We start from the raw sequence: 12082 nt of genomic DNA on the forward strand, positions 1-12082 counted from the left end.
GGACTGATAGGACAAGATACGACATAGAAGTTGCAACGAATTTTGTCATTGTATCTTGTATACAATAGACTATTGTATTATTCAAATTTGGTTTAATATAACGAAGATTGGTGATTGTACAATATTGTACAATTTGTTAAAAATTGTGTATACTTGTGCATATATGATTTATTACTTTATATTTTTGTTGTGCAAAGTAGTTTATGGTTGAGATTCTTGATTTGGTAGTGTCAGTGATTTTAAGAATCTAACCTAGACCCAAGATTGTGGAAAATCAACATGGTATCAAAGCGTGTCTGATCTACTTTGGAAGTAAGTAAATCAGAGTTGTGTGAAATGAAGTACAATGTGGGAGGGAGTTAGTCACATTATAAGTGAAGGGCTCATTACAATGTCAAAGTTGTAGGTAGGTCTCTTGTATGAGGACAGGTTGGAAGGGTTGTCTTACTATACTCCTTGGAAAGAAAGGATCAATTTGGTCTTGCAGGTTAATAAGATCTGAGATTTTACCGAGAAAGAGATCATGAAGCTAACCGACCTTAAGGAGATAGAAATATGGGATGATTTGGATGCAAGGGAGAAATTGATCAACTTAGATGGTGTGAAGGATGCCCTAATACCTCATTTGTGCGAGAAGAATAATGCACATGAGATGTGGATGGCTCTTCATAGATTATTCCAAAATAAGAACAACAACTGGGTATTGGTGTTGGAGGATAAGTTGAAGTCCACCAAGATGATAAAGGGTGAAAGCGTGACCTTGTATTTGACGAGATTGTCACAGGTCAAAGATGAGCTTGTTGCCATCGGTGTGACTATCTCAGATGGAGATATGGTAAGGATTGCCTTGAAGGGGTTCACCAAGGAATGGAAGCCCTTCGTCAAAGGGATTGTTTCCAGGGAGAAGCTACGAGACTGGGATAGGTTGTGGGATGACATCATTAAGGAAGAATTGTGAGACGAGGATATTCATTCAAAGAAGAAGTCTTTCGATGATGACATGGAATTGTAGCGTGAATGAAGGGTAAGCACAAGAAGGACTTGAGTAAAGTCAAGTGTTTCAACTGTGGCAAGATGGGTCATTATTCGTCGAGATGTCCAATGAAGAAGAAGGGAGATGATGAGAAAAGGAAAGAAAAGTAGGTCGTTAATGTCTCCACTTTAGCAGAGATAGATGATCTCACTAAGAGATTGGAAGAGGAGGACTTTGCTATGGTTTATTATTCCTCGCAAGGTACTATCAATGAGGATAGATGGTACATGGAGAGTGGTCCGACGAAGCATATGACAGGGTCACATGAGGATTTTTAGACTATATCTAAATGGGACTTGAAGTTGTACATGGTGTTGGGAAACAAGAGTTAGCTGCAGATTCGAGGATCGAGTGTTGTGTCATTTGGGATGGAGAGAGGAGGTGTGATGTGGGTCTAGGATGTACTATTTGTACCAGGACTCAGATATAATATGATTTCTGTCTCGATGATTGAGAGGAAGGGGTTTGAGGTCTTGTTCTAGGATGGGAAGGAAAGACTCAGGCCCAAAGGCTCTAAATTTGATGGGATTGTACTTAGAATTAGAGAGCATTGTCTCTACAAGTTAACAGGCAAGCCTGTGGATCATGGAAAGAAGTAGGTGGAACAAGTGTAGGTTCCAGAGAAGAAAGAGTAGGTGTAGGTGTAGGTGTAGGCTTTAGGGGAGTAGGTCCATGTTCCCGAAAAGAAGTTACACCTTCCCAAGAAGGTCTAGGTTCCAAAGAATTAAAGGGAGTCTAGTTGAAGAGAGATCTTACAGATTCATATGGAGACTCTGTAGTCCAAGAAGAGCATGTGGTTAGTCGGGAGAAACGGTGCTCCTACAACTACCAAGAATGAATCATGGAGAGAGTGGAAGACATTACAGGATAAGAAGAAGTACTAGGGTGCTTCCAACAGTGATAATGACACTTTTGAAAAGGGTGCAGTTCATCGTATAGGGATTGATGCGATCCTGAGTGCCAGGAGTTGGGAAAGTGTTACGAGTAGTGATGACAATGTCGAAGTACTTCCTAGTCTTGGAAGTACCTTCCTTGGTAAGAGGGAGTGTTGTTTTGTGTAGCTTGGGAGGTACTCCAAGACCTGGAGTTCAGCATTTGGACGAAAAAACACCACAAGGGTCACTTGTGGGCTTGGAACCAAAGGATGGGGTTTTTCACCCAATCATGTTTGGGGCAATTCTAGGAGAACATTTCTACATGTGATGGCACAGGACAATAAAGGGCAGAAAGGAGAATATAATACTTCGAGAATCATCAAATTCCAAGTTGTAGAAGTGGAGAAATGATTTTTTGAAGTTGACAAGTAATTATTGGTTTTCAGGTCATGTAAGATCGAAGTAAAATTCCTCCAATAGATGTGTCTCTTCACTAATTCGTGGAGCCCCTTTATGGATATAAGCAAAGGGTGAAGACATGTTGTTTGAGTATCCATTTGTGTAACACATACATCAAAGAAGAGCTCATTGAGGGGGATACTTCTGTGCCATAGCCACAACAAAGAAGGAGTTAGAACAACATGGTTTTTGAGGTTTGTTTTAGGGTTATTTGAGGACTAAAGTTGTGGTAGTGGAGGCCGAGAGTGCTAGAGGCTATGCCGAGTTAAGGAGGCTCCTCGTAGGTCTATTTTGGAGCCAAAATTGGGGACCAGAGCTACCTAACAGTAATGGCTCTTAAAAACAGACTTGATGTGTGCTAGGCCGAAGGCTATAGCACCACGACAAGGTGTGTGGAGAAGGGTTTAAGGGCTGGTTCAAGCCTACAACAACAACATGGTAGAGGAGGGTTATTCCATGGGCATGCCAGAGTTCATGGAGGCTATTTGCGAGTTATTCAGGGGTTGGTTAGTGGTTGTTACAGCTTGTAAAGTATTCCCTAACTAGTGATATTCAAGGGAAACATGAGGACAAAATACTTGGAGCTAAATTTTGATATGTGTTGGATCAAAGAACTTCACTAGTTTGGATCAGTTTGATATTGCAGCCTATGGGAGCCAATTTGGAGATGAGATTGGGTGACTATGTGTCTTTATCGATGTAGATTCTATAGTGATTGAATTGGGTGTCATTGATTTAATTGGAGGGTAGTGTGTTGGCTACCCAAAGTAGCCCTGGAGAAACATATAAGAAGGACATTTCTTGATGTGTGATTGGGTGAAGTTTTGCAGCCTAATGAGTAGCTCTTTGATGGATGAAAGAGGCTACTAGAAGGTATATTGGAGCTTAATAATCAGGCCTACCCAGAGAAAAGATTTATGAGCCCATGTACATGCAACAAAAGTGACATGCAATAGTGTTAGGTGGCAACCCTTTTTGAGTCTCAATGTGTAATGGCCTTGATGGACTAAGGCACTACTAGTGAGGAGTATGGAAGCGAAGACAAGATACGACATAGAAGCTGCATCGAAGTTTGCCATTGTGTCTTGTATATGATAGGCTGTTGTATTATTCCTATTTTGTTTAATATAACGAATATTGGTGATTGTACAATATTGTACAATTTGTTAAAAATTGTGTATACTTATGAATATATGATTTACTGCTTTATATTCCCATAGTGCAAAGTAGTTTATGGTTGAGATTCTTGGTTTGGTAGCATTAGTGATTGGAAGACTCTAACATAGACCTTTGTTCATGGAAAATAAACACAAGAGAGCACATCACCATTAGAAACTGACACATGAATCCCTGTAAAAGAAAACCACGGCCTTCTTCATTCACTGAAAAATGTTTTGAAATGAAAAGTACAATGCACAATGTTTTTCTTTCTCTAACCTTGACCAACCAACATTTTTCACAATAAATTTCATGAAATATATACAAATAGCTCATATTTAGACTTAGGGGGTCAAGCTCAACCATTTCCCCATAGATATAATTAGTTACATTAAATTTGGTACTGCTTGCTTAGAAATAGGGGCCGAATTTCTGGAAAATAGGGGTCAAAGATTAGATCATATCTCTCAAATCATGACAGATGTTACAAAACATAAGTATGTTTTTGTATATGAACTTGTGCTTGAGAGACTTCTCTCTCAGTTTTCAAAAATTATTCTTCAAAAACTAGGAATCCACACCCAAAGATCATGGCTGACATAAGAAATGACAAAATATGAAAAATAGGCTATGTTACCCAACATTTTGTGGGTGATATCCCTAGGAGATTTTTTTTCTACAAAATCATCCTCAGTCGGTAGCCATCAGCCCCTTGCATCCACCAACTAGCTCATTGTGCCATTTCTCCGCCACCTGAGCCAACCATGTGGTCCCTCACCCATCTTCCATGATCATATTTTTGAAGGTGGGCCTCCCGAATCTAAAGGTATGCCTTGTCATTTGGTAATTGAGTATTGTAGTTTTCTTGTCATGGAAACTTATGGGCATGAAAAAATGGGGGGATTTAGTAGAAAGAGTGGTCTAGCTTTATGCTCTTGTCCCCTAGGTCTCTTTAAGGATGTTAACCTTACACCCTAGTCTTGTGGGATATATTTTACTGACCTATTGGTTTTAGGGATTGTACTACATGGGAAACCCTAATTTGGTTGTGTGGTCCCACTCCCCAATTCACATATATTAATCTCATTCTGCTCATTACACCCCCCATCATCTCTCCTCCCACCTGGGTCCACATAGGGTAAACCACCCCCTCCCCTTGCCCCACATCTTGTGTCGGACCTGGAATGATGCCCAAAGGTTGATGAATCTAAAATTAAAAAAAAAAGCATAATTGGTCACATTCAACAGGAAATTGTACCACAAAATGTAAAAGGTGGTCAAGTAAAAAGTATTTAGCACATGGGAAAAATCCAGGACATGAGCTCTACCCCATTCCATGGCCATCACCCTAGTTCCTACATGGCCTTTGATGAACCTCATTTATCATTAAGGAGCCCATCATTTTCCCAACCCTCAGTGGACGATGAAATTCCCCACCTTATAAGGGGGTATCCACTACTATAATTTATACATCATGCTCTCATTACCTATAGCCTTGAACATTTAACCAGAGAAAATCATAAAAGGGAAAAATACATATAAAGAAGGATGAAAAAATCAAGGTCGGGGTAACTCATGCACCACGATTTCTCCCTCCTACACATTATTTACCCAAGTGTGGGCTTCCATTTTATTAGCTACCCTTGTACCATGGAATGTGATCACGGTTCCTCCCTTTCATACCCTACTCCATTCCATCATTATGCCACATTACACCTCCATTTGAAGGATGTGCCACAGCCATACCACCCGCTTTAGAGGTAGAAACCACCTAATAGGATGCCTGGTTAACCCTATTTGGAGCTAGGAGTCATTAGAACATGAAAAAGACCCCTATGGAAGGTCATGCCATTACGAAGGGATCACTTGTCATCCATGGTCTATAAACTCTTTTACTTAATTTGTTTAATGACTTGGTGTGTTGGAAGGCACGGGGACACATTAGATATAATGCACGATTGTAGGTGGTTTCCATTTGGGTATGGTCTCCCTATACAAGGTCTTGAAACAGGAGGGAAACATTAGCACATGTAGGGTGTGTGTAGAAAACCATGCACCTCCACAAAAATAGACAACACTCCATGGATCCCCACAACCATTCAGATATTTCTCATGGTTCACTTATTGGACAAGGAAGATGCACTTGATCCATCATGCCCATCTAGCCCCAAAGTTGCACCATACACTTGGCAGATGATCTAGGACTTTCACGATGATGTTGCATCACCCACACCATCATCCTAGCCCTTACAGGCAATCTACATGCATCTTCAATTTGTTTAGAGACACATGAGGACACTTGTGTGCCCCCACATATCATTTGGAGCACCACATGTTATTACAAGTGGCCAACTCCTTGTCCACTACTTTTGGGAGTTAAATTACACATTATGGCACATATGGACTCCATTAGGCCTCCTCAAAGGCCCAACGACATGCACTATTCATTATTCAACCTCTTCAGAGACTTCTTTTTTTGTTTATGAGCTAGTTTGGTGGGCTTGTCACCAAAAGTTAGTTATTTTGCACCTTATTTTATTGCAGGGGCTAATATAGGCCTAATTAGCTAATTAAAACCCATTAGAGATGTATAAATACAAGTGTTGTGAATTCATTTTAGCATCATCACTTGGTTGGACTTGTATCTCTTTAGAGAACTTTGATATCCTTCTTGGTGGACGAAATTTTGGAGCATGGAATGAATTTTGATGTTTGGATCATTTTCTCTTGTCTTGGAGCTTCTTGTTTGGAAAATTTTTGATGGTTGGATATACTCTAATAAATTTAAGTGAAATTTTAATTCCCTTCTTTTCTCTATTTTTGTCATATAAATTGTTGTTGGGATTTCTCTATTCTAGGGATAATTTGTTGTATCTATTATTGTGAAGTTGTGGAAATTTTGTTTCTAGATAGTGATGCTTCATGTATGGGCCGTGTATGATGAGTGAATGTTCCTAGGGATATTTCATGGTTGAAATTTATCTTAATAAGCCATCTATTTTTCAAAATGATGTATAAAGTCTTTGAAGATACTCTCCTTTTCCCTAGTGCTAAGTGAAGTTATCTTTAACACCTCCTTGACCAAGAAAATCAAATCTGAATTCATAATAATTCTTGAATCCAATATCCCCAAAGGATTAGGAATTGGTGTACCATAGGTGATCACCCTAAACCTTATTTTTCTTCACTTTCTCCTCTTCTTTCTAGGTCTAGCCCCATAGGTCTCCTAGGGCATCGAATATCTCAAAATATTGCAATCCAAATATTTCAATTTTTGGTCCACAACCACGCTGGTGTGTCCTCAAGAAGCCCTCCAAATTTCATGAGATTCTGACAGTGGGATCTTGAGATATCACAAGCCCTAGCTGGAAGGCCAATTCTTGCCCTTAGTTTCCCTTAGGCTAGAAACCTCACTGGGATGCTTGCATTTCCTTTCATTGAAAATTCATTCTTTGATCCCTTTCCCCTCCCTAATTAGGTCAATCATATCATTTGTTGCTAAATCCTATCCCCTTGACCAAACCTCAGGTCCACTTGGTCCCATTTGGTCCCATGCACTATCAAAGTTAATTCTTCAAAGATCACCTAGAAACCAAGTTCCCACAAGAATTAAAGGGCCTAGGTATCTCCTTTATAAGACACATACTGAAAACCTAACCCTATAAATTTTCCCCAACCCCTTCCTAGAGAGCCTTCCATCATATCTTCAAAGGCAAGCAAACCACATATTTGAGCCTCTCTTCTGAATAGGCTTCTAGGATCACCCCTTGTCCTATCATTGGTCCATCCATTTTGTGATCCTTATAATAACAGGTCTCCTCCCATCTGTGAAAATTTTTAAAGAGTGGGGAGCCTTAATCGAGGTGACAATGGGCTATCACTCCATTGTTGCATTTAGTCTAGTAGTAACCCTTCTAGGATCCCCTATTGGGACCCCTGCTAGTTTGAGCGGTTACAGGTTGTAAAGATTCAGTCGAATATTCCAGTATATGACACTTCTTACAAAAATGAATGTGTTTTGCGTTATTCAGCTCGTGTTTGACAAAATCTTACTGTTGTTTTTCAAAATTCATTTCCATTGGGTCAGAAACCGATTTTAAAGTTAACTGCTAAAACAATACAAAACACAGCAAATCCCCTGCATCAAAAGTGCAACGAGCTTCCTTTTTATATTATATGATCAATTCTTAAATTTTGAATCTGCAAGACACTGAAGGAAACTTTTCATAACCATGAGACTCAAATACATGAGTTTTAGGTTAGAATTTCAAGGTCAAAATGTTGACTATGTGGGAGCGTAGCGCATTCGCTCCGCTACTTTTTTCTTCAACAAAAGTGCAATGAATTCATGATTTTCATGTTTCAGATTACCTCTTATATATTTGAATGTGTCACATATGTGAAATAAAACTTGTAAAACATTAGAAACCTCTACGATACCATCGTTTCATCAACATCCTTGAAAAGCATCACTAACAACAGAAGCACAACAAGTTTTCACCTACATATGTTTGACTAAGTGTTGAGGTCTCTGGCTGAGGAAACCAATTTGATGATGATGTTAACCACCTTAATAACATCCATTGAACCTCCATGCACAAAGAGGAATGAAAATCATAACCCTTAGCTAAAACTTTATCCCTTTGATAATAGTGCAGCGAGAAAGTGTAGCGCAAGGAAGAAACACAACAAAATGGAGAAGCACAACAACACCTTGCAGTGATAATGATATGATGGTTTGACCTTGCAACTGATTTGACCAAGACACCACTTCATTTGAATCAATTATGAAAAAAAAAATCCATTATTATCTTCACTCATGACTGAGTATGACACATTTTCCTATACTTACTAAACCTAAACCCTTTTTAAACTTTGATAACTTGATTTTATTTAATACTCAAACTAACTCTAAGACTTGATCTCTATGAGATCATAGGACATTTTTTACTAATCTATAGGATAATAGAAAATACTAATCTTGATTATGATTAATATAACACACAACATTAACATTAGCTCTAATGCGGATGTAATCCTCCCTGCGAGGTGCCAAATAACATTGTAGACCATGTACCAAACCCTCAGGCTATTCCCAATCATAACCCTGCAACTTGATTGTTGCTCGTAACTGCAACCAATTTATTTTGTAACCAAATCCATTGAAACCAAAACCACTGTACAAACTAAAATAAAAATTACACACTGCAAACTGAAAAGGCTACCACTGCAATCTTAAAATACATATTGTTGAAAGGGATGCTTAGAACTATGAGCTTATTCAAAAGCACTCCTACCTACTCCAAGCTATGGAAAAATTTATTGAATCAAGTGATAGTAAAATGCCAATGAAACCAATCAAGTAGCTACTCAGATAGTATGACTAGTTGACCATGCTTGAACATAATCAAAAAAGAAAAATATAAGAGCAAAGGAAACTGATAATACATTTGGTCTTCATAGTGGAAACATAACGAATTAATGTTGGAAATTCCTTTCATATAGATAACTATAGGATCATAAATGCATGGATGTCGTATTTTGATTGTTGATCCTCAAGGCTTTCTACAATTTGATTTTCATGGTTAGACGGTTCATAAGTGCTCCCTTTTCCAACATATGGTTTCAACTATGAGTCATCAAACCCATTCCAAAAGAAAAACATTCTTTAATCTCGATATCAAAGGGTAGAACTGCCTCCTTTCATTTTCGATGAACAAGGTTTTCAAATGACTGAATCTAATGTTGGAAATTATGGGACTCTATTTGGGCCTCTAAAACCTCAATATCTTTCACAATATTTTCAGCAAATGTTTCTAAAAAGTTGATCTTAGCTTCTGAGTTGCATTTGCATGACTTTAAATAAATAGACAAAATCCTTGAAAAAGCTTCATGAATTTGATCATCATCAAAATGGTCCCAATATTCCTTAAAAACTTCAATAGGAACAAGAATTTTAACATACCCTGTCATCTCGATTGACTAGGGAATTTAATCTAAAATTATGCTTTGAATTTCTTGGATAGTGGTGTCACCATAGATGTTCTGAACACTAGATTTCTTAGCAATGGAGTTGCCTAGTGAATAATGAAAAGCCTTCTTGTGTTTGATCATTGTTCACCATTAGTAATTAGATTTTAAGCTTGATGGTTCTTTCCCAAGGAATATGGAACCTTTCGCTCCCCGACAATGATGCCACTATGTTAGCACTCTGTAATTCCTCTAGGCTGAGGGGAGGAACCTAAAGGTAACCAAAAACCACTTTAAAAATGGAATCTCACACTTCTAGTTTCAGAGAGGGCTATATATATATATATATATATTTAAGCCATTTAAGTCTTAGGATAGGTATTAAGATCAAAGAGGAATAATTTTAACAATTTTATGGTAGAGAAGAGCGAAAATCTATTGGGCATGGAGTCATGTTAAGCTGATTGATTTTCTAGTGAGAGGATGAAAAGATGAGGAATATTTTGACAGGGGCAAGGTAGGAAATCATTCTTGTGTTTTTAATCAAATTAATTTCTGAAGGGTGAGTAGAGGAATGGTGGAATAATGACATCTAAAGCATCTGACTAAGGATGAATTCTAAATGTCATAAACGAAGGAAAACATTAAATGTTTAGTAAGCTATGACAAAGAACTTTAACAGTGAATTCTGAAATAAATACTTGATTAACTAAACATGAATATTTAACATTCAATTATGATGATAACAAACGAGAAAACTTGCAACACAAGAGAGTGCATCACAATTAGAAACTAAACCATCAATTCCTATAAAAGCAGGCCTTAGTCTTCCTCATTCACTGTTTTTTTTTTTAAATGAAAAGTATAATGCATAGTGTTTTTCTTTCTCTAACCCTGACCAACCAACCTTTTGCACACTGAATTTCATGAAATATATGCAACTAGCTCATCCTTTGATTTAGGGGGTCGAGCTCAACCATTTCCCCAAAGATAGAATCAGTTACATTATCTTATTGTGAAATTTCTTGGAAGGTGTACCAAAAATGCTTCACTTAAGTCACTAGGTGACACGTGACCATAACAATAATTTGGGGTTGCTTATGCTTCAGATCTGCAATAAGACTATAAATAACCTGCAACAAAAATAACATATACGATCCAAAGAAACAAACATATATATATATATATATATATATATATATATATATATCAAATGCAATAACCAAAATGTAAAGACTTTAAAATGAGTAAATATTTTATTGATAACACCTGGTGAAGGAGATCTATAAAAGGTTCTAGAAATCTTGCTCCATGGGATGGGTCCTTTGATGTCCTTGATGCTTCAGTAATCGATCCTCTCTCCCAATGTGTGAAAAACCTAGAACAACGTGGAGAACTCAAATGGGAGCTCAAAACAAAAGAGACAATAATGGTGACGCTGATAATGATCATGGTGAAGAATGAATGGAAAACCCTCCTATTTATAACAAAGTGTTGAGTTAATCTCTAAAATGGAGAACAATAAAATATATTGACCAAATCAAGATCTAACATTTAGGAATACTTTATTATATTTTTTGGAGATGGAAAATATATTTAAAATCGTCAAATATCTTTATTTAGAAATAATTGACAAATAAAATAATTTATTAGTTATTTCGTGAGGATTAAGAATGGTGTGAAAATTAAATAATTATTAAATAGTAATTTAACAATTATTCCAATAATATAAATAAGGAATAATAAATAAATAGTGATTTATTTAGTCAAATGTGATAAGGAATAATTATTTAATATTCCTAGAGAACATTAAATAGATAATGATTTATTCAATTATTCTCATGGGTTTTTTATTTTTATTTTAATCATAATTTTTTTTAATAAAAATGGTTTACTAAATTATTTCCCTTGGTGAAAGTGATTTTACTATGGTAAAATTAATCCTACATGGTGTATTTTATTCCACCTAGCTAGAAATGGTCAAGTGATTATTTTTTGGTGATACCATATTCCCCCCAAATGTATGACTATTAGGAGAAAATCATATGACCGAAATACGTTGTATATTACGCTTCCACTAGACACCAAAGGAGAGTCAGAAAGAGAGACAAAGATATGGATGAAATAATGCAAGGACGAACAAAAATGGAGGGGTTGAGACCTACTAAACTGATAGAAGTATCCTTTTATGTGGGAGTACATGATCTCAAATGAGGCAGAGAGGCATACCCATACCCCTCGAGATAATTTCGTACAAAGAATAATGGTGAGCCCAATAATGTGGGACTGAGATATAAAGTACATGATACATGATGTGCTCGTATCAATGGGCCAAAAAATAAGACAATGAATCCGATATACATAAGGCAAGTAGAAAGACATAGGTCAAGAATGAATACAATTACATCTAAGTACATGAGACATAATTCCCCTCAATCTGAAATGGTCAGGGGGGATCACAACCAAAGAAGCCTTGCTGAATAGGAAAGGGATCTGAAGACCTGAATGGATCATTTGAAAGAGACATGCATGTTATGGGCACTGCAAGTGGTAGAAGTCGAACTCATCACATCTGCAGAACTACATC

The sequence above is a fragment of the Pinus tabuliformis genome, chromosome Q (genome assembly GCF_031772625.1).
Source record: "Pinus tabuliformis cultivar Carrire ecotype Pingquan chromosome Q, CPIR1, whole genome shotgun sequence".
Taxonomy (NCBI): Eukaryota; Viridiplantae; Streptophyta; class Pinopsida; order Pinales; family Pinaceae; genus Pinus; species Pinus tabuliformis.